This window comes from Paroedura picta, chromosome 8 (assembly GCF_049243985.1).
Source record: "Paroedura picta isolate Pp20150507F chromosome 8, Ppicta_v3.0, whole genome shotgun sequence".
Taxonomy (NCBI): domain Eukaryota; kingdom Metazoa; phylum Chordata; class Lepidosauria; order Squamata; family Gekkonidae; genus Paroedura; species Paroedura picta.
This window is the reverse complement of record NC_135376.1, coordinates 24,783,894-24,811,189: the sequence shown is the minus strand read 5'-3', so window position 1 is coordinate 24,811,189 and position 27,296 is coordinate 24,783,894. Positions and strand designations below refer to the sequence as shown.

Sequence of the window (27,296 nt, the reverse complement as noted above, 5' to 3'; positions counted from 1 at the left end):
TGTGAAAACAACTGGCTGTAGTGGTTAAGAGTACCAGACTCTAATTGGGACAACCAGGTTTGATTCCCCCGAACTCCTCCACATGGGGTTTGCTGGGTGACCTTGGGCCAGTCACAGTTCTCAGAGCTCTTCAGCCCCACCTACCTCACAAGGTAATTGTTGTAGGGAGAGGACCGGAAGGCGATTTTAAACCGTTCTGAGACTCCTGGGGGTAGAAAAGAGAAGGGTATAAAAACCAACCCTTGTTCTTCTACACATTTCTTGGGGATCTAAGCATAGGTCTTCGTGGCTAGACTGTAGCACATTAACCATTCAAGCATGCTAGCATACAAACCACATGCCTAATTTTTGTGAATCATTTGTTTTAATTTCTATCCTGTTTTTCCCAAAGGAGACTTTTATGAAAAACAGTACTATAATTAAAATAGCAAGAATCCTTGGTTCAGTGGGTATGCACTAGACAGAAATTAAAATTATGCCACCAATGCTAAATTCTGGTTGTTAAAGGTCAGTCATAGCACCAACCTCTTTCTGAACTGCTGGAAAGCATGCTTATTGAGTACATTTGCCAAGTAATGACCCTGGTTGGTGTATAATCCTGTGGTAAACTGACTGGTTGTAGTGTGAGGGGAGCTCTACCATCTTCCTTTACCCAGGAAGCAAAGCATATGAAGAAGCTTTATATCCATTAAAACAATTGCTCTATTTTGGTGTTCTGATTTGTGGCAGTTTGCTAAAGTCACAGGCCTAAAAGGGTCTTTTCCAACACATCTACACTGTCTAATTATAAATATGATTGAATTTGGAGTTGTATGAATTGAAAATTCTGCTTTACAACTGAGTCAGTGTTCCTCCTTCAGTGGTAAGGCAAAGAGTGGAAGGATGTCTTCTCAGCACAGCTTACTGATTGTTTATGTTTGTTTTTGTTTATTAAATTTTTAACTCGCCACTCCTGGCCAGCCGGCTGAAGGCAGATTGCATACACACTGTGGTAAATTACTAACAAAGCCTAACAAATGCTTGTCGGAGTTATATCCCTAGAAATTAGATGGAAACAACTACTGTAATTTTGCGCTTTGCGAACGAGCCCATTTTGTGCTGCTTGATGATGTCTGCCGTATACACTCCTCAGTTATCAAGGTAGTGACTCAGTGAGGGCATCAGCTCTTCCCTCACAAAGACAAACATGGACGTACAATTAATTCCTTTCAAATGTGTCTTAACCAACATTATACCCACTGAGCTGAACATGGTGTTTGACATATGCCACCATGTTGTCCCTCGTAAAGCAGCCATCCAAAGCAAAAGTATATTGAGGCCCTGCTGAGCCACCATACATGGGTACTACATTGCATCCAGCTGGGTCACAACTTGTATTTATTTATTTGTTTGTTTGTTTATTATTTAAATTTATATACCGCCGTTCCCGATTGGGCTCACAGCGTTCCCGGGACTATCAGTAAGTTCATACCCGCAGAGTGAAGAGCCCTGCGGAGAGCATAAGCAGTCAAGTGGTCCCGCAGGTAAACAGGACCCTAGCCTTAAGGGTCAAAACCAAGACCTTGAACTTGATCCAGAAACAAACTGGTAACCAGTGCAGATGTCAAAGCACCATGGTGTTCCAGTGAGGACCCTGGCAGCCGCATTTTGTAACCAGCTGTAACTTCTGGATCAAAGACAAGGGCAGGTCCGCATAGGCTTACTTGTATAAGCCTGGTCATAAAACTAGGACATTGCTTTAAGTTAATCTTTTACATGAATGGCACTTAGGTTACAGAAAAGCTGCTGGGTCTTGAACTCTGGTGCCCTGCTCTGTCCTTAAAACGGGGAGAGAGAATAAAAAGGAGGAGGTAACAACTTCTAATATGGCATCCAGAGAAATATCCTCAATATTTCTCAGCAGAATTACCTATTATGAATGCATTTGTAGTTTATCAGAACCTAATCTGGTAATCAAAGAATCCTTGAGCTATGAATGCTCATCAGATGTTATAGTGCCTCATCATATGAGGGTTACAAAGAGATAATGAGATAAAAGGACATTTGCTAATGGCCTGCAGTGTAAGAAAGTCTTGTTACAATTTGAAAATCTGGAATATAGTCAATCATGCCAATGCTGATTAATATTTGCAATGGATACAGAGAACTCTTTGAACTGTTTTAGATGCCTAAACTATAGGACAGGGTGGAACAGTGGCTGCAGTTCTTTTCTTGGACTCTTTCTTGGAATACAAGGACTAGATACGCATGTGTGATCATTGCATTTTGCAGTGTTCCTATTTTGAAACCGACATTCAAGCTTCACAACTTGTTAGTGGTAAGTAATGCACTATTTTGCAAATGTCCGTCTGCTTGTCTTTCTGAAGAATCGTTTAGTGGTCCTCTTTAACCCACCTCACAGATTATATGGAAACAGAACTCAACTCAGATGTCCTGAATGGTAAAATGAAGCACGACTGGAATAGCAACTGGCCCTAAGTGGTTTTCTTGTCCTATCTGGATTATTTGCTGAGAGCCACTTGATTTGTCCAGAGAGGCAAATGAGCCTTTTCAAACATAGCGCGAATTTGTTTATGTGTTTGATTTTTAGACTGCCCTCCCATGGAGGGCCAGCTCTGAGAATACTCAGTCTCAGAATATTCAAAATAACTGTCTTAACTGAAATATTGATATATGTGTCAAGACCAAAACAAAACAAAGCTTGTCTCCACACACAGCCCAATAAAGAACAGAAAGGGTAGACTAATACCTTGGCTTTGACTGTCAGCCATGCATTGATAATGGAAGCAAAATAAAGAAAGAACAAAATCCAGGATGATGAAGCCCGTGTTTTCATTCTGCACGGTCATGTCACCATACCAATAGCAGTTTTCTAATCTGCTGATATGAATCTTGACAGCTCTACAAGGAAAGAATTTACTGTATGCACTGTCTTTTGCAATTAGCAGTATAATGCACTCAATTTTTTAAAAAGATCTTTCTTCTCCTAAACAATCTAGAGAATCAGATGATTTAAATCATGCCTGGTATACTCACTACCATACCATCAGGTATTTTCAATACTCCAACATGGGAATAACAGGATTTAAGGGTTCAAGAAACTCTACCCCAGAACAAAATCAGCATATGACTAAAAAGTCAAAGAGGCTACAGCAGAAGTGGGAAGATTTCAGCTGTACAAAGAGGCTTCCGGACTAATTTGTGATGTTCCAAATCAGAGTTCAGAAGTTCATTCCTAGAGGACTCATTGTATGAACTGTCTGAAATCTGTGGAATTATCTGGAAGCAAGCAGTAAGTAAACTGTGCTCAAGCTAGCCTGTCTGTGAGGGTCTTTTGACCCCAGAGCGTCTGGGAGTCTGTGGTATAGTTTATTCAAATGAACTACTAGAATAGAATACACTGGATGAATTGCTGGCTAGAATCAAGAGGGAAAGATAATCTGGAGGGAAATAATACAGGAGTTGTGAGGTTTAAGGTTTCATTAATCACTTGTGGTTGCTACTCTGAAGCAGACCTTAACAATTTTTGTGTCTAAGGGTCTAACAACTTCTTGAGCTCATTGGGAAAAAAAGTCTTTAAAATCATATTTTATTTTGCTTTTTGGTGCAAAGAGGCTACAGCAGAAGTGGGACTCTCCCCCCTCCTCCCCATTGAAACAGGAAAGTCTCCCCCTCACTGGCAGTCTTCAAGCAAAGGTTGGATGCACACTTTTCTTGGATGCTTTAGGATGCTTTAGACTGATCCTGTGTTGAGCAAGGGGTTGGACTAGATGGCCTGTATGGCCCCTTCCAACTCTATGATTCTATGATTCTATGACTTTGGGTATTCCTTATAGAAGTGAATGGCTGGTCACCTTATAGTTCTCAGCCCTCATTGGAAGAGTGCCCTTTCCCTAACGGCAACACACTCCCAGGGAGGGCAAATTAGGTAGATATTTAATTGACTGCATGCAATTTACACTGATTGGGCCTCAATGACAGAGTGCAATTTGCACTGCTTGGCCCTAATTGGTAGAGTGCAAATTGAACTGATTGGCCCTCATTGACAGAGCACAATTTGAACTGATTGGCACTCATTGCAGAGTGCTCTCCCCCTATTGGTAGTGCACCCTCAGGGAGGGCCAATCAGGTAGGGAGTGAGTTCTCTGCACACAATTTCAACTTTATAATGTTTAGCAATATCACTTGGTAAATGTTTAATGAAAAAAAATGAAACACCAGAGTTTCACAAAACCCCAGTTGAGAAAGTCTGCAATAGCCCAGGTTCTTAGAGGAAAGCAAGATAGCTTGGTAGGTCTATGTAAATTCCAAAGGGGCCTCCCATTACAACTAATGACCACCTCATAATGGTGTGCACAAAGCATGCACAGTATTGCATATACCAGTATACAGAATACAGCCAAGATGGAGAAAGAAGGGAAGGTCAATGCCTTTTTTTTTTTTACCATGGGAGACACGAACTGATTTCAAGTTGCCAGTAACACCAATTATGAGCATAGTTGAAGGTCAGGGGAGAAGACTGTAGAATTCCAAGCTGATCTCTTTCTGCAGTCACAGTTACTTTTGCATGGCATCTGTGGGAGTATAGTGCAAATATAGTTGTGTTAAATGTATACTATTTTGAGGGTTTTTTGCATCATTGTCTTAATAAAATTCAGTTGTGCAAGCAACAGCAAACAATATTCAATTAAATGTATGTTACTTATTCATCTGCATTCTTTAATAGGTAAAATTAATATTCTGTCTGCTTATAACAGTGCATTTCTTTAGAGTTACAAAGTGGTTCTGTTGAAAAGGACTGTTAATTTAAATATTCAATTTAGCAGATTAATGAGAGAGATACATAAGAGAATAGAGAATCCAAGTATATATAGGAAAGGAATACAAGGACTAGAGACAAGGTGTAGACAGGTGTGTCGTTCTAGTGAGCTTTGAAAATGAAAAGGCTCAAATATAATATGGGAGGAAATGGAAAATCAGAAAAGTGACATACAAATCCAAGAGGTGATACGGTCCTGGTATTGGAAGTTTTATGGTGGAAATGTGCAGGACAGATCTGTGATAATTGGACAGGTAGGCTTTGAAAGAGAATTAAACGCTCTTGAGTAGAAATCAAGTCTTGCTCATTTAGGAAATTACTCAAGAAAGAAGAACAAACCTGAAAAGAAGTGGGAATACTCAGAATACTAGGGAAACTAGCAACCAGGACAAGTTTCTCAGCAATGTAATGAGCATTGTTTTAGCCCCAGAGCTGCATAAACATTTAATAGGCCTCAGAACAATATTAGTTCTGATCTGGAAATGGCAAAGGAAGATCAAAAAGACAGAAGTGGTGCTGTGAATAAGTGCAGAATAAGTGACGCTGAGACAGAAAAGAAAAACAAACCTGTTGTGTCTAAAAGATGGACGATGATTTCCAAAGGAGAATAGCAATGAAGAGAAAACTTGAAAAGCTGAAATGTGAAATGAAGGAGAAAGAATGAACCAGTTGTCAAGTAAAAAGTAAAGAAGGTCACCATTAGAAGCTTCAGTACCTGGCCATGTGAATGGATGCAGAAAGGAATAAACTATTTGGGATTAATTATGCTCAAACCCCTCTGATTCAGCTCATGTCCTACTCGCTGGTCATGAGCAGGGAGCCAATTGCTCGGTGAGCTATGTGGACACATCTCAATGAATTCAGATATGTCTATTTGCATGATTACACTGATTTCTCACATGATTGGATGGCTCTCCCATAGCAGCAGGCCCCCTATCTGCCTATAAACCCATCTAAAACAGTGCACTTGGTTCTAGTGATCCCTTCTTAAATATGTACCATGGACAAAACAAGCATAAAAAGCATTCTGTCCTGGTGCAAAGACAGGATGGATTTTTTAATGGGAATTAGTGAATGTAATGACTTGAATGACCATGGCACTGGTGGGAAATGCCTGTCTTCTCAGTCTGGGCAAAGACAGCCACAAGCTGCTATGACCCAGCAGCTATCCATGCAGGCAAAAAGCTCTTGCCATACAGCTATGCTTCAGAGAAACCTTGCTAGGCAATCACCCTTGTGTAAACAAAGACCCAGTGAGCAGGTTCTCAGTAGACATATTTTGGACCAAGAAAATGAAATTAAAATTATTTGGGTGACATAACAGCTGTAAAAATTAGTTCCTGGTGCTGCATATTAAAAGGCTCATTGATGATGAAAAAGGATTTGTGGGAACATTTCTGTTGATAAAGAAGTAAGGGCCATATGAAAGGAGATAGAAAAGGGGCTAACATGAGCATTGTGGTAGGCAGGTTCAGAAAGTATTCTTTGCTTGAATTAATGGTACACATTGAATGGCCAAAGGGACAGGACTGAGACTATTGTAGGCAGCCAAACAGCCCATCAAGGAGAAGGCTATCTGCTCTTGATGGACAGTCAGGAGTGAGCTGAGCCAGTAGATGTTCAAGACAGGATCCCAGCCAGAATCTAGGGACAAGGAAAGGAGGGGACAAGGAGGGGACAAGTTGAGAGAGGTTTGGTACAAGCAATACACCTTCTGGCACAGTTGCCTGGAAGAACTACAGAAGCAGGTGGAACAAAAGTCCCACAGGAAAGTACAAGGTGGCAGGAAACACCATGAAATTCAACATGAACACAATAGCCAGGCCAACTTGTCTTATTGTACTATCTCATATTTATGCAAAGATTACCTCAGAGGGTTTTTTAAATTGAAAAGTGTAGTCACTGGGTAATCCTTATGTGGTTGCCAATGGTATCATGTCTTGGTAAAAAGTAACAAATACATTGCAGCTTGTGGGATGATTTTATTTTTAAAATCCAACTCCATTTTTGTGGTCAGGGATGGACCATTACATTGATTTACTTGCCAAGGACAGAATCCTCCCCCAACTTTCCCCACCCCTCTCCTAGTCAGTCAGGTACATCTTTTAAATAACTAACATTATCGACATTGCTTACTTTTGCATGTCCATAGTCAGCAGCATCTACTCAAGTGATCACAATGGCTGATCTCAAGCTTAGCTAGATTAATGGAGACACCAAAGGCACAAAGAGACAACTAAGCTGTAAATTGCATCTCAAAAGTCTCAGGCCAGTTCTTGGTTTCTGTTTAAAATGTGTATTTTAACAATTGGAGAGGGAGGAGGTGGGGGCTGTGAGAGGTGGGGGCTTTGACTCATGCAAAGAGGCATATCCACAACTGGGGGACCCTTTGGAGTAGCTTGGTGAATGGCTGGCTGACAACCAGAGAACAGCCATGTTGGGGGGGGGCAGTGCCAGTCTAAGGTGGTATTTTGAAGCAAAAGTGTCTGATTAGATGGGTGCTTCTTCTAATAACTGAGTGGTGACGTCCCTTTTAAATAGCTGAAACCTCCCCAGTCAAAATGTTCTAAGGTGAGAACTCCAAATCCAGGAAAATTGAAGAGTAAGTATTGTAGGTTCCCATGGTACACACATCCTTCTTCTTTCCCCATAAGATAGTCAGACTTTGACAATTGTATCAGGTTGTGGCCAGCATACTACTGAATGTACCCTGCCTCTAAAAACTTGCTTATTGCATAATACACACGGTGTACATCTAGACCAGTCTTATAGATCTCTGCTGATCCCGAGTCTTGATACATAAACTGGGCTCAGACCAGGAATTCAATATCACAAGTTAATTATTCTTTGGCAGTTTCTGTTTTGCCAAAGCCAATGAATTATGAATGTCAAAGAGCTCCCTGAGCTCAGCAAGCCCCTTAGATCTGACAGTGTGAAAGAAAGAAATTAATGGATCACATGGCCGTGAACTATTTGTTTTTAAACCAAGTGAAGTAAAAAAAAGTGCTTTTTGAATACTTGTTGAATTAAACTATACAAATTAGGAGCAGAAGTTTTGGTTGTCAAAGGACTTTGATTTCTTTAAAAATCACTTTGCATATCATAATAATCAAAGTTGTAACTTCATGAGTTCAGGTATGGAAGGAAAAACAAAGAAAGAATCCTTTAGATCAGGGGTAGTCAACCTGTGGTCCTCCAGATGTCCATGGACTACAATTCCCATCAGCCCCTGCCAGCAAATGCTGGCAGGGGCTCATGGGAATTGTAGTCCATGGACATCTGGAGGACCACAGGTTGACTACCCCTGCTTTAGATGCCCACAGTAGGACCTGTTGATTATTTGCCTAGAGAATAAAAGAGCCAGACATAGGACTGTTGAATTCTTTGCAAAAGCTTGTGGGCAAGAATATAAAAGTAAACTCACTTAAGGAAACCTTTTTCAAACTGACAGGGACAGTGCAATAACTGGTACTCAGAAATCCTTATGGAGACAACCCTGTTTGATAGAAAGATTGGCTAATTCTTCTGGCTGGAATATGTCTCTGTCATGTACATTGTCCACTGACATTGCAGTACTAACCAGAGTTACACCCTTTTAAGCCTCCTTCGGGTAGAGAAAAGCGGCATATAAGAACCAACTCTTCTAAGCTTATTAATTCCAATGCATTTAGAAGGGTACAACTGGTTAGGATTGCACTATGAGTTACTCTCTGCTGCTTCTGCTGCTTCCCTTTCCTTCTCTTGTACAATAGCAAAAAAGCAAACAGCAAGGCCCCATAATTGCAACAACTTCAGGAATATGAAACTGCATGCAGTTAAGGAAACCCTTTTCAGGAGAACAAAGACAGTGCAATAATTGGTCCTTACTCAGAAGTCCTTATGTCTGATAGAAAGATTGGCTAATTCTTCTGGCTGGATGATGCCTCTGTCATGGACATTGTCCACTGACATTGCAATACTAATCAGAATCACACCCTTCTAAGCTTATTAATGTCAGTGTATTTAGAAGAATATAACTGGTTAGGATTGCACTATGAGTTACTCCATGTTGGTTTTGCTGTGTTCCTTTCCTTCTGTTATACAATAGCAAAAAGGTAAACAGCAAGGCTCTATACTAACAACTTCTGGTGTTTACTAATTGCCAAAAAATTGGACAGATGTAGAATATTAAATATAATGATTAAAACTGGGGAATTTGGTTTGAATTTTTGTTAGTTAATTTTTAATGCACATTCCTATTGTGCAGCACTCAGATTGATTTTAAAAGTTTATTTAAGAACATAATTTGAATTTGGTGATGTGACAAGGCCTCCTTGTGGTATAAATTTAGTCGTAGGCCTGCAAGTTGAATCTGCAGTTACTAATACCTGCAGAGTATAGTAACCATTTTTCCCTTTCATATCGCCTCCTGTTAACCCAAAGATTCTAGACTTCCGTTTCTCCTTAACTTTTCAATGAAGCACATCACAAAGCACCAGAAATTGTTGTGAGTTCCATTATTGCCTTTCTCATCAGTGAATTCTTTGGGCCTGCGACAAAAAGGGCATCGTCAGATTCCTTGCAAATCCTTCAGGCCTTTAAGAGAAGTTACCATCTGAATTCATTATATGAAGATTCCAAAAATGTGCCCTCTTGATGTATTCCTGCCTGAGAAGCTAGCGAAGGCACCGCCTGTGCAAAATGCTTGCCTCTTTTTGTCTATAAAGATTCCTGCAGTTTCTTCCCATGGCTTCGGTGACTGCTGGATATTTCTCAAATATCCTACACCATCACAACAATTCTTTCCCAGATTTCTTTGAGATTTCTAATTTGTAACCCTTAGTTACCCAATCCATCCATTATTCTCTTCCCTGGCCCCTCCGCCTTATTTCCACACTAATAGGACGGCTGGAATCCGCCTCTTAAATTAAATCAGTCAAGTTTCCTCCCTATAGATTGTTCTGTTCCCACAGATTCCTGATTCCTTCCCCAGAAATTAAGCCATCTCTTGGACCCAAACTGATCAACGTATTATTTTCTCTGACCAAATGAATAACAAGACTGTTGATTAATTATTCAGGCTGTTAAGCAAATAATAGCAGATGACAAAGCGTCTTTTTATAAATGCATTATGACATTTCTGTTGAGATTGTTTGGATACTTATTAAAATGTTTCATGTTGCTTTTCCCAGAAGGTAACATCAACCGTTTTGGGCCACTTAAATGTGTCTCTCTTGGATCTTTAATGATTAATAGCAATACAGCTACAGTTGTTAAAAGCGGCACCGAGGATCTGTGGGGTCACTTGCATTGTCTGGGTGGCTAAGCAAGGCAGAATGTTGAAACAAACTGAAAAATCAGACAATGTGAAATAAAAACAGACCCACACTTTTAGTTCTGCAGTTTGTTACTAGCCTCTTGACCAAGTATTGCCAAATAGTTTTGGTTTATTTTTATTCTCAGTGTCTGATGGCGCTAATAATGCTAAACCAAAAAAGGAACAAAACCCAACCTTAACAGGTAGGAACTCAAAAGTTGAGCTGAACAATAAAAATAATGTAAAACTTGTTGGTTGTTTATTATGGTGCACAATTAAAAACAGAATAAAAACTTCTTAAAAACTATACCGAACTAACAGCACATAGAACCAATGGCACTAATAAGCCATATAATTTCTATTACCATTCAGATTTAGAATCTGCATGCATCAATACTTTTGCCATTAATGGTGACATTCAGTGATCCAAACTGACATCATTTCTCTACTCTCTTGAGTTCCCCAAGCATTTCATAGTCCCAGCTATCTGAACCCTTGACTGAAGAACGGTCTGTTCCTATTATCTGGAATGGTCATTCTCTTCCACCCAGTGCACAGCTTTAGGAAGGATGCACACGGAGTGGTGAGAAAGGTAGGGGACACCTACTAGTCAGACAAATCAGCTGAATAAACCCTGGTGATCAGTGGGGTAATAGATATTACAGCCTGGGCACCTCACATCCCATACTCCCAGCCATCTGAACACACTTGGGTGTTATACTGATTTACGTGGGTGTTTATCACACCCACTTGCCACTCTTGGGCCTGTCGGACTGGCAATGCTCTCCTTGCTTTCATAACCTGTGATCATTCATCTCTTGGATTCTCATTCCACGGCTCTCATGTAATATAAAGTGAAAGCATATTGGGTTTAGCATTATATAATCCTTTGGGACTGAGACTCTTTAATGGGTTTCAGCATCCCAATGTTTATAAACGTTGTGTTTAGCTGTGCTTTTCATCAAAATGTCATCAAAATGCATGATCCTCATGCATTTTGCAGCGCCTGAGAAGAATCAGTCAATGCACTGGTGCGCTCGTGAATCTCAGAAAGCTTGATATAGAATCCAGAGAATAAGGTAGCATCAGTTTACAAGAAAACTTTCCAGTGGCATTAGTCCAAAACTATGTTATTGGTCAATGAAGCTTATACTTTACTTTCAGGGCCAAGTCTGTCATGCTTGACATGCCATGTCAGCTGCTTATTTTTTTTAAAGATGCTGTTGATACAGCTGTGATGAAGCACTTCCACCTCCCCCACCCCCATTCTGAGCTCACATCTAGCTGCAAAGAAACTGCAGAACTTACAAAGACGTTTATTGCTCAGCAAACGTTGCAAAATAAGTTGGAGCTTAAGATAGTGATTCAGGAAGGATGGTTTCCCACAGCTAATCATCCCCCCACACACCCACCCACCTTCTCCTTTACAAAGTGTGGGCTTCAAAGGTTTGCCTTCTCCTTAGCAGAATCATGATTGGGTCTTTGCACTATTCAGACCCCCAGACTTGTTGCAGGTGAAAAGAGGTTTAACTTTTCCATTCCTAAATTATGTTACAAATTGAAGCCATCCTCTTCCATGATGCTATTGCATGTAAATGCAAAATAACACACACCCCTCCCCAAAAGAAATCATCTTTGTATGGCCTTTTGCCCCCTTTCCAAAATTAGTATCAGTACGGGAGTTTGTTTTTGATGCAACTGAGTGCCAATAACTTCTTCTAATACCTAATCAGGAGTCCATGTAGGAACAATGTAAGGAAATATGACCACAGAGCTTTCAGTGCCTCTTTGAATTTGAATCTGATCCAGCATTTCTTTTTAGAGAACTTAAGAAGAGCTGTTCTTGATCAGATCCAAGGCCCATCAAGTGAAGCATTCTGTTCCCAGTGGCCAACTATGACTTTTAGGAAGTCTACATGCAGGATTATTGCAGCATCCTCCTCCTGCCCACGCTTCCCTGTACTGTGACTAGCCCAAGGTCACCCAACTGACTGCATGTGGAGGAGCAGGGAATGCAACTCGGCTCTCCTGATTAGAATTCGCCACTCTTAACCACTACACCAAGATGTATTTTAGCCCCTTCCCCTCCTTTAAAATATAAAAGTGCACCACATTGAATACTGCATACAAAATATATCTATGTGGATAGTACAACAATAAGTTGAAGTAGAGGAAGTCACTTTCCCCACCTTTTCCCTTATCCATGTGATCCCTTTGATTCCTTAAAATATTATGCTGCAGTCCAGTGCTCCTGGTGGACAAAATAATCATTTCTGGAGGGGACTTTGCCAACTAAGGTGGATAATCAGGCAAAAATCACTCGTTCCTCTTCTGCCATCATAGCCTCTTATTTGGGAACAGAAGGGCCTGGGAGGCATTGTCCCCAAGGTTCCCCTTCTCACTACATTTCTTCCTGTGGCAACACAAGACACCCTAGCATCTGCTTTTGAGGACTCTGAGGCGCCTTTTGAGGGAGGGAAAAGGTGGGCCAATGCTCATTGTGTGCAGGACATGAGCACATTAAAAATAGGGTTTATTCTGATCCAGTTTGGTTAAACCAAGCAACACAAAGAATGTTTGCATTTCCAATTAAAGGTCTGCCTTCTCTCTCTGTCTAGCACTAAAGGAAGCTATTTGGCTCACATAGCCATAAAGCGGTGTATTCCACAACCCCTTTTACTTATAGTGATGCTGCAGCGATGCAGGACCCATTGTGTTGCATATTGACAGCTGCTTGGCTAGTTCACCAGTTTCATAATGTTGGGACTTAAATTGCCTGAAATCCAAATGCTTCAATTTACCTGGGGTGCAGATCACGTTGACAGTCTAACCATAAGGGTGGAACTAGTCAATTATTATAAACCCCCTATTTTAAAAGAGGAACGATGAGCATCTGGTAACCTCCTGCCAGGCAAATGGAATTTTTTATTATTCAGATAGTGATAACCACACAACTTTCTCAGCAATTCCAAGATTAATAACAAAACAACCACAAGTGCATGATGGTGTCTCTGAGGTGCTTTTAACCTTAATAAGAGCTCCATTAATTTTTCATATTATTGATAAAGCAAATGAAGAAAACTCTATTTTAATGTAAGCTAAACATAAAAAGTCAGCAGATATCAAATGGAAGTAATTTAATCTTGTTTCTGGAGAATGCAATTAAAATAATGCAAATTAGGTTCATGCATAAGTAGGTATGATCAACACAAACATCAACCTCTGTATTGATATTAATATTGACATGCATTTTAATAACCTCTTAGGGGGTTAATTTAATGCCACTATAAAATATTGGTGTTTAATAACATAAAAGCACACAGTGTTACCTCTGGGAGAGACCTCATTCATGAAAATCATGCAGCCCATTTCAGAGTAATGAACCAGTTGTAGCTTCCCTTGTTCTGCGGTTCAGGAGCATTGGTGTCTGCAAAGGTCAGAAGGGACACATGAACACTGAAGGGACACATGAACACTGAAAGCTGACATACAGAAGCAAGACATTGGCCTTGCAAGATCAGAACTGTCTGCTGGCCAAGGATCACAAGGGTCTCAAGCACAGGTCTTTCACATTACTAACTTGCTCCCCTTTAGCCTGAATTCTGGGGGGTCCACTTGGGACCTTCTGCACTCAGAGCAAATGCTCCAACATTAACCCACAGTCCTGTGGGAAAGTTAGAGTAAGGAAATTCAGGGGAGGGACAAAAACCCCTTTGTAGACTTATAACATTGTTAATTGTAAACATACATGAGGGTATCTCAGCCACACATTCCCCTCTTGCCCGAGGTAGCAATTGCCCTATGGAAAGTGATGATGTGAGAAAAAAGTGCCATATCTATATGCAATAAATAACCGTCCTCTTCTGTCCAACAGCCGCATGTTTAAACTATACACTACTGCATAATGGGTTAGATATAGGGATCTGTTGATAGAAGGCAATGATGCTCATGAATCGTTTCCACATTCCTTTCTTCCCCTCATTCACATACTGTTCCAGAAATGTTGATTTCTAGAATCATGTGGACTAATAATCATATGGGACAGGCAGCTAAAGGGGGTGTGTTCATGGAGTGGTGGTGAAATTGTTCTTCCTATCTCTTCCATCTATGGAGCTGAAGAGGAAGGGGGATGTGTGATTTGGCCCATTCTCCATCCTCAGAATAGCCTACCAATCCTCATGCCTATTAGTCCAGGTGGTTCCTGTGACTCCATTTCTCCAGAATCAGAAGAGATTAATGAATGGAGGGGAATGTGGGAAAGATCTACCGTTCTAAAAGATCTAGATTCCACAAGTTATTGGAATATTGTTGAAACCACTGTTGTTTCTGTTGTTTTATTCAATGCTGTTGCTGAATTGGATTGTACTTCTCCCATGTTCAATGTAAACTGCCCTGAGCTGCAACGGAGGGTGGTATATAAATAAGATAGATAGAAGATGATAGAAGACTCCTTCTATTAGCCTTCTGATTCCATAATGGAGACTAGATGATGCTAGAATAGAGATTGCTGCCTTCATGTAGCTGGTCCTGTATTTAATGCTATGATGGATACTGAGCTTTCTGATTTTCAGCAAAAACTTACATAGTAGATTTTTATGGCTAAGGGATAACAGTGTTTCTTTAACAGTGTTTCCATGTACTAAAAAGGAATTATACTCTATCAGCTGCTCTCTGGTTCTTTTTTCGAGCCTCAGATAGCCAGTGGCCCTTAAAAGTGGAAGAGAAAGAATGAGTGTGATCAACAAGATTCAATCTTCTCCTATTGTACCTTTCAATTTTGTTCTGTTCGGGACTTTTTCTCTCTGCATTAGGCCCCGTGGCAATCAACGCTGCAAAAAGTGCCCAAGAGCCGTCTTTTTTCAAACATGTATTAACATTTTAGTACAGTTGGTGGAAACTCACTGATCCCACCCTGTCTCTTGGTATGGCCCTACACAAGAACTTCCACTCAGCCCAAATCACATAAATGGGAAATTGTTCAATAATTGGTTCCTGTGATCTAAACACAGTGAGTTGGATAGTGTCAGCTTTTCTGTTGGTCCAAGAGGGAGGAGGGGCTCTTTTGGAACCCAAAATTGTTCTGCCAGGGATGTTAGGACCTTCATGGACACAGGAATGGGGCTGTGATGAGGTGGAGACCTGAGTGAATACTCCTCCATCCCTTTGTTCAGCAGAAGAACTAGTCGAATCCAATTCCCATTTATCCATTAACATGTGATGTCTGTGCCTCACCTATCCTATAATTAGCTTAAACAAGTATGCCATTTTCTACTTCAGATATAAAGCCACATCTATATACTATATTCCAAGTGTGCCCCCTATCTGCAGATATCTAAGCCCATCGTTAGTGAGCACACTTACCTTTGTAGGAACATCTGAAAAGTTTAAAATATATCTTGAAAGGTTTAAATCATTCTGCCCCCAAAAATATTTGGAATGGTAGCCTGGAATGTATTTCTCTGGTCTGGGGACAGGAGAAATACTCTACACAGCCGATCACCCCACTTCTGTATATCTGAAGGTATTTGCGTCTACATGCTAGGTCTCTCAGTTCTCACTGGACTCAAACTTAATTCTCACATCTATAAATCTTGCATTGGCATGCTAATTTCTTGCCATGCATCAATCTTATCAACCACCTTCATCCAGGTAATGCACAGTTCTTATTCTAACCAGACCTTCCTGGCAACCAATCTACCCCCTTCCTATATGTAATGGCTGAGGAAATTCTGGTTCATTGATGATACCTTGAATAAAATTTGTTGCTCCTAAAGGTACCACTGGACTCAAACTTTGTTCTGCTGCTTAAGTCCAACACAGCTATCCACCTGAATGTGTGCATATGTATGGGGTGTGAGAATCCTCAGATATCTGGAGCCAGGGAGCTCTCAATCTCCAAAGCCAGTTTCATAAACAAAGGCTTGGAGGTTGGGAAATGCCTGGCTTTCAAGCTCCAAGGCCAGTGTGTGGGTGTGGAGGGGAAAGCCTTGGAGACTGGGGGGCTTTCCGCACTCCTTCAAAATCGCACAATGGTTGCCAATTGAAAACGCTACTGATTTGCCATTATGCACAACGTCGTTGACAATCTGCAACACTCCTGAAACCGATCTGCAAAAAGCGCTTCGTTGTAGCGCTTTCAGGGAAATCCCCAAAAGTGGATTCACCCTCCGGAAAGCGCTACACTCCTGCAACCAATCTGCAACACTAGCGGGAAAGTTCTGTGCATTACCATTGTTGCGGTTTCTACAAAGTCCCTCCCCCTGGCTCTCTCCTCTGATCTTCCGGCGAAGCGATACCATTTTTTTTTCTCTGAGCGAGCGGAGATCAACGCATCGGCGAGCCTCCGTTTAGAGGCTTCCCTGGCTTCAGTCCCTCCCCAGAGCTGTTTAGTCACTAAGCACAAACAACAGAAAAGCCCGTTTGCTGATGTATTTTCCCTTTATTTTTCACACTGTTTTCGGCTGAAAATCGCGCCCGTGAGGGGGGGGATTTTTTTTTTCACTCGGGGGGGGAGCGTGGCAACAATGAAACTGCAGCTCAAACACACCTGCCAGCTGGATGGGTCTCTCCGTTGCAACAAATCAACGCATATTTGTTGCAACGGGTATGTTTTTTTTTTAAAAAAAAACCTTTCTTAAAGGGAAAGGGGCTGTTTGGGAGCATGCTAACGGCCGCCCATTGGCTGCTTGACGGCCAGGGGCGGGACAAGCTTGGCAATAGCGCTTCCTTTCTAGCGATTTTTGCTGAGACCGGAAGCCTGTGGGAAACAATAGAAACGCAACTGGATTCCACTACAAAGGCAGGTATGCATAATGATGAATTCCACTATTTTAAATGGTGATTTTTCGTTCAGCAAACAATTTGCTATGAGGATACCAGTGCAGAAAGCCCCTGGGAGTCAGCAGCTTTTGATCTCCAAGGCCAGTGTCATGTGGGAAGATTTGGAGGTCAGCCAGGAGTGGTTCAAGAATTTGCACCATAGCCAGTTTAAAGGATTTGCAGGGCTCTAATAGAATACAGTTGTGGTAGGAGCAGTCAGATGGGGGACAGAGAGCCCCCCCCTCCTCAGTGGAAAGGGTAGTCATTCCAAGTGTCCTTAAAGAGGGGAAGGGAGGAGGAGAGAGGCTACAGCTCTGATCCTTGGGAAGGAGAAGGCACTGCGTGGGCCCTGTAGCACATGCTACATGAGCTACATGGATAAACTGGCCTTGAGATAAGGAGCTGTACAGCTCTTTGCCTCCAAGGCCTCTCTTCATGTGCATGTGCATGTGCGTGATGAAGCCTCAGATGTCAGATGTCAGGCAGCTCTCAACCTCCAAGGCCAGTGGGGTGGAGGCTCAGATATTGGGAGAAAGATATAGGAAGATCTATAGAGGGAGAAGGAGTGAGGAAAAGGAGGAAGATATTCAAAAAGGGGGAAGAGGGAAGCAAGTGAAGTGGGGATGGGATGCTCCCTCTCCACTTGACTAACACATAATACACAAAAGGAAAGGACTCCACACTTGGCTATTTGTGGTGATTCTATGATGTTCCTAATTAACTGTGGATGTTGTATTTCAAAAAGTAGGTATGCGTTCCCCCCCCCCCATCTTTTATGGGAATTTGGTAGTCGGCTCACTTGTAATCTACCATCTATACAAAATAACAGTATGCACAAGCAACTCATCATGGAAAAATGTATACTGCTTGAAATGGTGTGGAATTTTAACTGGAGTAATATCCTAAAGGTGTTCATATCTGAGGTGATGGGTATTAGTAATGAAGTAGAATGTTGTTAGTATCCGGCAAATCCTTGATAGCACAGCTGGTATGTGTGGACATTGCTCATTAGAAGAGTTTTTCTAACTAATAATATACCAGAGTCATGACAAAAATACTTATACTTTGTGTCAATCATTCCTCTCCCCCTTACCAATTTAAACGTATTCCCTTCTGGGGATAACGCCAATCCATTTGTGAACATTAAATGTAACTAACATAGAAAAAAGAACATTTCCATGAAGTTTCAGAAATGCATGTGTGGAAAGAGAGGACATTTTATGTATTTTCATTTTTAAGTATCTGGGTCTCAGCTAAATCTTCAAGGACCTGCAAGGTAAATCTTATTACCAGCATTCCACAGGGCCTATAAGACGGAGCTCTTCCGCCAGGCTTATAACTGAGGCCGGGCAGTAAGAAGATCAGCCCCCCCCTCACAAACTGGCGGTAGAGAGTGTCACCCCCCCTCCTGTAGTTGAGGATGCAGAGACCAAATGAGTAAGATTAAGCCATCGTTGTTCCACTATTGTAAATTTATTGGATCTTATTGTTATTTTATGGTTTTAGGGGACGGGGTTATGTAAGCCGCCTCGAGCCTTCGGGGGGAGGCGGGGTATAAATACAACAACAACAACAACAACAACAACAATAATAATAATTTCCCTTCTCCTCCTTTCCTGCCTCCTTCTCTGCTTCTTATTTATCAACTGACCTACATTTATTTAGATTAATTTTTTTTGCTGTCTTTTAACCCAATCTCAGTCTATAGGGAGGTAAATGTCAAAACATTAAAACATTTGAACCATTAAAATACAATTTTAAAAAATACAAAAAATGTTACCTTAATAGGAAGGCCAATGACTGTTTTTGGGGATAAACCAAATAAAACACAAAACATTTTCAGAAACAGACATTAATAGAGGGGAACAGCCAAATTTCCTGAGGATGAAGTTCCGTAGTTTTGGTACCATGACAGAGAAGGCCTTTTCTCAAGTTGCTACATATTGCCTCAGATGGAAATAAGAGATTGAGAGCCTCAGATGGCAGGGACAACCAAAGCATAACCTCTGAGCATGATCGGAGTGAGTGGGTAGGATTGTATAGGGTGTTAAAGTTCAATACCAGCACCTTGAATCAAGCCCTAAAAACAAATGGGAAGCCAGTTTAAGGAACCAAAACTGAAGGGATATGGTCCCTCTGACTCACTTCAGTCAACATTCTGGCTGCAGCATTTTGTACCAATGGTAGCTTCTGGGCAGTCTTCCAGGGCAGCCCTGACTTCAGTTTCCTGGCTCACCTAAGCCATAGAGAAATTCCAGCTAGTTCTGGAAAAGAGCTTCAGGCTAAAAGGCACCACACCATGTTAGCAAGACAGTTGCTGATTACAGAACTATATTCACAGAGTGAATACTGAGAAGCTGATGACAGCCTATATTAACTTGAAGCTGGGAGGCCTGGGATGTGGACACAACCTATGATCTGCTCCTTCTGCTGATGCCCTTGGACTGCCTGAAGGTACCCTTCATTGGACTGAGTTAAGAAATTCATTGCATTCTGTCTGTCTCTTGGCATTCTGTTTTTGAAATACCGATTCTCTTTGCTTGCCTTCTCCCTGTGCTTCCTTCCAGCAGAGACTTGAAACCAACACAGGCAGCAAAGGAACCAGCTGGCTTCCCTCCCTTGCCTGGGGGAGATAGTAAGTAGGAAGAAGCGGAGCAACTTATCTGTAGCAGGGCCTTTCAGAGAGGCCAGCACCTCTTCTACCCTACAAGCAACAGGAAGAAGAAGAAGAAGGGGACAGATAAGCTGTCTATGATTCTATGATTCTATAAGCATGATTTGTTCTCTCTTTATTGGTGGTACACTGGGAGGGGGCAGTCAGGTAGGGGGTGAATTATCTGTATGCAATTTGAACTGATTAACCCTTATTCATAGAATCATAGAATCATAGAATCATAGAATCATAGAATCATAGAGTTGGAAGGGGCCATACAGGCCATCAAGCCCAACCCCCTGCTCAATGCAGGATCAGCCCAAAGCATCCTAAAGCATCCAAGAAAAGTGTGTATCCAACCTTTGCTTGAAAACTGCCAGTGAGGGGGAGCTCACCACTTCCTTAGGCAGCCTATTTTACTGCTGAACTACTCTGTCTGTGAAATCTTTTTTCCTGATATCTAGCCTGTATCGTTGTACTTGTAGTTTAAACCCATTACTGCATGTCCTTTCCTCTGCAGCCAATGGGAACAGCATCCTGCCCTCCTCCAAGTGACAACCTTTCAAACACTTAAAGAGGGCTATCATGTCCCCTCTCAACCTCCTTTTCTCCAGGCTGAACATTCCCAAGTCCCTCAACCTAACTTCATAGGGCTTGGTCCCTTGGCACCAGATCATCCTCGTCGCTCTCCTCTGTACCCTTTCAATTTTATCGACGTCCTTCTTGAAGTGAGGCCTCCAGAACTGCACACAGTACTCCAGGTGTGGTCTGCCCAGTGCCGTATACAATGGGACTATGACATATTGTGATTTTGATGTGATGCCTCTGTTGATACAGCCGAAAATGGCATTTGCCTTTTTTACCACTGCATCACACTGCCTCCTCATGTTTAGTTTACAATCCACAAGTACCCCAAGGTCTCATTCACACACAGAGTGCTCTCTGTGCTCTCTGGCAGAGTGCTCTCTCCCTATTGGCAGCACACCCCCAGGGAGGCCAATCAGGTAGGGAATTAGTTGTCTGCATGCAATATGAACTGATTGGCCCTCATTGGCATATTGCAATGTGAATTGATTGACCTTCATTGGCAGAGTGCAGTTTGAATTGATTGGCTCTCATTGATAGAGTGCAATTTGAACCGAATGGCCCTCAATGGCTGAGTGCTATCTCCTTATTGGTGGCACATCCCTAGAGAGGGAATTGTCTGCACACAACTTCAACTTTATAATGTTTAGTAGTAATGTTAAGTTTATCAGTGACTACTAGCCATGGTCACCAAAGGGAACATCCACATTCAGAAGCACTAAGCCTTTGAATCCCAGCCAGAAGGCAGCATCAAGGGAAGGCCCCAACCTCTATGACCTGTTGTTGGCTGTCCAGAGGAACTGATTGGCCATTGTGTAATGCTGAATGCTGTACTAGATGAACCATTGGTCTGTTCCAGCAGGGCTCTTCTTATGATCTTATGTTCTTAATAGAATTCATGTATGTTGTTGAACAGTAGCAAGCAGCTAGGCCTACATAAGTCATAGAGACTGGTGATTGCAAGTAGTCCCAAAGTTGCCACCGGGCCTAGCCCCAAAGAATCTTTCATCAAAAGTCAACATATCTCACAAAAGGTGTTCCTCCTACCTTTTATTGACAGGAGCAAACTAGAGTAAGGTGACCAGATTTTAACATTGGTAAAGCAGGACACCATTGACCGGGGGGGGGGGGGGTCTTGATTAAAAATTTGGTCTATATGGAACAACAAAAAGTTTCACAGAACGTGAAAATAGCATTGTAATATATATATTTTAATTTCAACATAAATACAATTTGCCAGGTACCCCCAGATGTCCTTCCAAAAGTGGGACAATCTGGTCACCTTAAACTAGAGGATTCCTTCAAGTTTGGAGGAAAATCTGTCTTCTTTCCATGTGTTCCCAATCTACAGATATCTACTGATATCAGTATCCACAGATGAGCTCTCAAGTGACTGTTAGAATACATGATTATTACCAAAATATGTATGCTATAAAAGATCCCAAGCAAATGCCGGCAATTCTGCTCTCAGTTGTGAAGATGTAAAGATTCCTTTTTGAATGCACTAGTGTTGTGTTTGGGAGGAGAAGGGATCTGCTCAATACAGTAGGAATTTATGCTTTTATTTTAAACATGGATGATAAATTATTCACTTTTAGTCATACTAAGCATGCACATTATGGCATGGATATTGACTTACCAATTTGCTGTAACTAAGTATGTATTTTGCTGCTTGAGAAAAAAAAAAGACTGTTTGGATTCAACAGACAATAATGGAACTTCTCAAGCTTGTGTTAATGCAGCTGCCATGCCCCCAAAAAACCATGTGAAATTTTGAACATAAAGGGAAAAAATGTATGTTCAGTATAATGTGATAGTAGGTTCAAATATTCTTTAAATAAACAAAGGCACAGGCCAACATTACTTGGTAATGAGCAGAAACATTCCTAATTAGAAATGGAAAAGAGTGCCAACCAGCAGATGTGGTGTTATACCTGAAGACAGAAAGAGTTCAAGTAAGTCTGAGAGTGAGGAGATCAGTCCATTTCTGTAGCTTAATACAGACACAAGGCCGGGCCAGATTTTATCCTTCTTAAAGATCTGACTCAACTTTCTCCACCATCTTGCTTTTTACTCTTCCTTTCAGAACTGAAAGGGAAGTGAACTAGACTCTCTAGCAGGCCATGCCTCTAAACATCAACAATGAAATAACATGCAAAGCAACTATCAAACACAACACACCCCTCTTTTAATAAAAAAAAAATCAGTTGCAAAAACCTCAAATATTTTAGGCAGTCTTCTTTGTCTTGTGCTTCTTCTAATCACTTGATGAAAACACAAGCTACAGTGATCCGTGCAGTGGTCACCTCCAGGCTTGATTACTGCAACTCACTCTACACAGGCCTTCCCTTGTCCCTGCTCTGGAAACTATAGCTGGTCCAGAACGCAGTTGCCCGGGTTCTCACACAAATTCCATGTACAGCCCACATAAAACCTGTTTTGGGGCAGCTGCACTGGCTTCCAGTCGAATTCCAGATCAGGTTCATGGTTTCAGTACTCACCTTCAAGGGCATATGTAGATTGAGCCCCCTGTATCTAAGGGACTGCGTTTCTGAGAATGCCCCCCGGAGAGTTCTGTGCTGAGCCAATACCAACAGGGTGAGGGTCCCTGGCCTCAAGGAAGTATACTTGGCCTCAACCTTTTTGACCCTGGCTCCCGCCTGGTGGCATGAATTCCCAGAAGTTCTGGGGGCCCCTCTTCTGCCAGGCTTATGTTTGAGGCCTGCACAGCAGTAGCACTGACAAACAGCAGATTGGGCCTCTCTCTACCCCTCCTTTCTTTCCCCTTACTTATACCATTTCCTTACAACTGACCAGAATGGAACATCACTGGGGCTAGACTAGATATTTTAACTGTTATTTTTTTTAAAAACTGTTTAAATATTTATGTTTTATTGTAATCAGTTTTATTTATTGTACAGTGCCGCAAGACAGTCATTTTGAATGGGGCAGTATAAAAACTATATATATATTTATATATATAAAATCTAACTATAAGTATGACTAGGAGGGAGTACATGAGCAATGTACTGTTTATACATCTCTTGTTGATCTTTAACACATCCAGAAAGAGCTAGATCCGGTGATCTGCAGTAAAAAGAGAGTCTTAGATAATTAGTTAATCTGATATTGGCCTTTCATCCTTAAAGAAATTCAAACATCAAGAGTCAAGTAGTCCTGTAAGCAAACGGGGCCAACTGTAATCTTGCTGGCCATGATTTTGGCTTGTTTCTCAGCAAGCTGTGGTCCAGAGGTCCCCTTTGGGTCCTGACAATACCTTTCTTGGAGATCCTCAATTATTTTAGAAACTGTAGAGTCAGATGGGGCTTTTGCCCAGCAGGGCTTTTGATTGGCCATTGAAGACCTAATTGGTTGTGCAGATTTTTTTTAAGCTGCTTCAGCACCAGCTGTCACCACAATGCAAGGCTCTTCACTGGAGGTAAAGTATATATGCAAGAAAACATTTTTATACCATATGTTCATTTAAAAAGGCATCCTGTTAAACAGAGCTTCTGACTGAAATGTTGAAGAGTTACTGTTCAAGGCCTGACATCTTGTAGTTGGCATCTTGTAGTTGGCTCCACCTCTTATGGCAGCCATTTGTTTAGCTGTACCCACTACCCTGTGTCAGAATTCCAAAGATGCCTGCAGGCTCAAAAAGGTTGGTGGCCCCTGCTGTAGACATTCTTTTACCCGTCTGTCCATTTTTTCAACAAGGCTATTGGGTTTTGTATAACAATGAATGACCTCTCAAAGAAGATGGCCCCATGAAAGTGCTTTTGGAGAAAATGTCAGGTGCAGGTTCAAAGGAGTATAGAATAGACCCCCTATGAATTACACACACCAAATGCACAGGGAACCTCATCCTGCCATCAGTTCCTCTAAAATCTTTCTAAAATTGGGAACAGATTACACTTCTGAGGTCCCAATTACAGATGACGCCCCCCCCTCCCCAAAATAAAAACTCTCTCCAATGTTTGTCTCTGGAAAAGACAGCTGAAGTTGCAGTAGTCTATGAAACAGCTGAGGAACAACCCAGTGATACCAAACTCACAAGGAAACTTCACTTGGGCTGTCCCCCTCTTCGTGGCCAGACACTGGAAACAAGACAAGTACCCCCAGTATTAAGACATGAGTTTTCAAAAGTAACCATGCTGCAACTCTCACAGTTGATGGCCAACCTTCATGAAGGACAGAGCCTTTTATTGGCTGCTGCAACATCTGGCTCCTTGGTACTCCATCCTCTCATGGAGGACCATGAGCTGACATGTTCTGCCCACCATGCAGTGCTCTACAAGGGTACATGGCAAAACTGTTCACTTCATGGCAAACCTCTGGTGCAGCCAGCAGCATGGCTACCTTTCCCAACAGGATTATGCATGGACCTGTTTAGGATTGCTCTCAATGTATGTTTCAATACTTAGCTTGTAAGAGGTTCACTGTGTGAGTCAGGTAATGCAGAAATATATTAAATAAATAATTTCTATGTTGATATTTTAAAATTTGGTAAGATCCAGTCAGTTTTTTCATATGATCTCAACTAATTTTCCTCTTCATTACATAAAAGACCTCATCTTAGTCTTTTGGGTGGTCAAAGTGAAGCCCTCATTCTCTTTCTACTAGCAAAAATAGCTGGTTGGATACAACCAGACAAATAGATAGTCAGACACTGTCTTTCTTAACTACTTTTTATAGGCCCTTATTTCCATGTATTTTGACAGAAAAGGAAACAATTTTTTAAAACCCCATCATTGTCAGCCAAAAGGTGGCACATAAATTTAGCAGTACCAAATTACAAATAGATTTTAGTGCACCTTGAGATCCATATCAAGGATCATTTTGACACATTTTCAATTGAGAAAATAGTGTTATAGATTGCAGTGCATCTATCACAGGGCGGAACTATATTGAAACACATTGGACAAAGCCAACTTCTGTTAGGGGGCAGGAAATAACTTTAAGGATGAGTGATATAATATGGAAAAGCCATAGACAAGGAGGCATCAAAGATCATCTCCAAATTCCTGGCGGTAGGTACAGCCATAAACTGCACTCCATCCAGGATGGGAAGGCATGCTTCCTGGTCCTGACCCTGTCTACCCAGCCATAGGACTTCTGTCTTGAAGGGGTTGAGTTTCCGGTGACTCCCTAGATACCACTTCCAAACATCTGGCAAATATTTCTGCTTCAGAGTCTGGCCGTCCATCCATCAGGAGATATAACTGGGTGTCATCCACATACTGATGACACCCCAGCTCGAAGCTCTGGACCAGCTGAGCCAGAGGGTGCATATAGATGTTAAAAAACATGTGGGAGAGTATTTCCCCCCTGCAGCACCTCACAGGGGAGTGCAAAGGGGCATGACAACTCTTCCCCACAGCTACCTTCTGTCTGGTTCTGGAGAAAGGATATAAGCCATTATAAGGCTGTCCCCCTAATCCCTGTCCCAGCAAGGTGGTGTGCTAACAACTTGTGATTGACCACATCAAATGCCCCCATTAGATCTAAGAACACGAGGAGCGCCAAACTGCCCCTATCCAGCACTGAACCACCCCAATCTATCTTGGCACCGAAAGCCTAAGTCTTAGCCTACACTATCCAAAAGAACTATTGTAAGGCTAAAATGTTGCTTTCAGCTCTCGAGGAAGAAGAAAGTACAAATAAATGAAATGATGGGGGAAGGGTGTTATGTAGCGTTGGGAGAGTACTGTTTGTATGAATCTATCCTTAATATTGTTTCATGCCACTATGTTATAGGTATGTTGAACACTAGTTTCTCATAACCCTCTTCAGGCATGTAATGCAATATGCTCTACATTAACATTCCATTCAGCTGAATGGCATCTTACATTCTTAGCTCTAGCCGATCGAAGGGAAGATGGGCCCTTGGAAACTCAAGCTAGCCAGTGGATTTAACCAAGGGAACACTGGATCTCAGCCAGATTCTTGAACGCTCTTCCACATTTCTCTGTTTACTGTCTTGTGTTATCTATTTTCTGGTAGATTTCGAGACAAAGTTACACACAGCCACAAGAGATTAGCTTGAATGGATTCTATGTCCAAAGACACTGTAGAATGACTTGAAGACCTTGTTTTGTTGGCATGCAATGCTCTCTCAAGAAGGAATTATTATAGCCTTGTCAAATTTTAAGTATCGTGCTGTTACAAATATTAGTCACACAGAGTGCTATTTAAATGTAACAGAGTGCTAAAGCTTCCTTGTCTATGTAAACGTGGATAACCCGATACTTAATACTCGGTCTCAGTTTTATGGCAGCCAGTAGAAAAAAGCAGACATATGCAAGTCCAGTAAAAGTTACCTCAGAAATCCTCAATACCCAGCCAATAGATAGATTATGCCTGTCATTTAAGCCAGCTGAGCCAAGTCTTGCTCTCCCTCCCTCCAGTTTTGACATATCCCAAGGGGCAGCGCTTTGGAGAACAATCCATTTTAAGTCAAACAGTTATTGTGTAAAAGTGAGGATGAGGGGCTGAGGGGAGGGGGGCAAGAACATCCATCAGGAAGTGAGTTAAGATCTAGACCCCGAGGTTCAGGAAGGTGAAAGCTACTGAACCAAAGAAATTCTAAAAAAGAACTTTTTTCACTTAAAAATAAGATTAGAAACCAGCTTGTATGAGCCCAACTGTGATTAAAAAAATAAGCCTTTTATAGTTAAGGCAAGGTTTTCCCCCCTCTCTTTTTGTTCTTTGACTTTTCCTCACAGAGAAAGAGGCTATCTTCACTTAATCAGCACGCAAAGAAAGAGTAGCTGAGGCAGCAGCAGCATCATGTGGGTGAAGGTCAGGCCAATTTTCACCCATGTGATGCTGCTTTATCACTCATTGAACAAAGATTAAGGCCTTTCTTTTCTTTATCCTTTTGTGCTTCCCCCCTATTACTTTAACAGATCTGAACAAATCCCAGACATTTCATCCAAAAGTTCTTTTTCCCCCCTCACTACATTTTGCTCTCAGAATTCCACATATATCGAAATGGTGTAACAACATGAGAGGGATATAAAACACCCTATAGACAAGGGGAGAAATGGTACAGAGAAAGATGATAGATGGTGGAACCTGATGGCAACAACCCTATTTTCATTTAGAAGAATCAATTCAGGTAC

At 41.6% G+C, this 27,296-nt stretch overlaps 1 long non-coding RNA gene across 2 annotated transcripts in view; it reads left to right on the top strand.

Moving 5' to 3' along the window:
- LOC143842598 (uncharacterized) overlaps positions 1-23,883 on the top strand; it is an 86,211-nt gene extending 62,328 nt beyond the window's left edge. The window contains exons 2-3 of one of the 2 annotated variants that reach the window (XR_013233207.1): positions 19,276-19,388; positions 19,505-23,883. This is a non-coding gene — a long non-coding RNA (uncharacterized LOC143842598). Of the gene's footprint in view, positions 1-19,275; positions 19,389-19,501 lie in introns of both variants that reach the window. The other variant, XR_013233208.1, reaches the window with a different exon arrangement.
- The last annotated feature ends 3,413 nt before the right edge of the window (positions 23,884-27,296 follow it).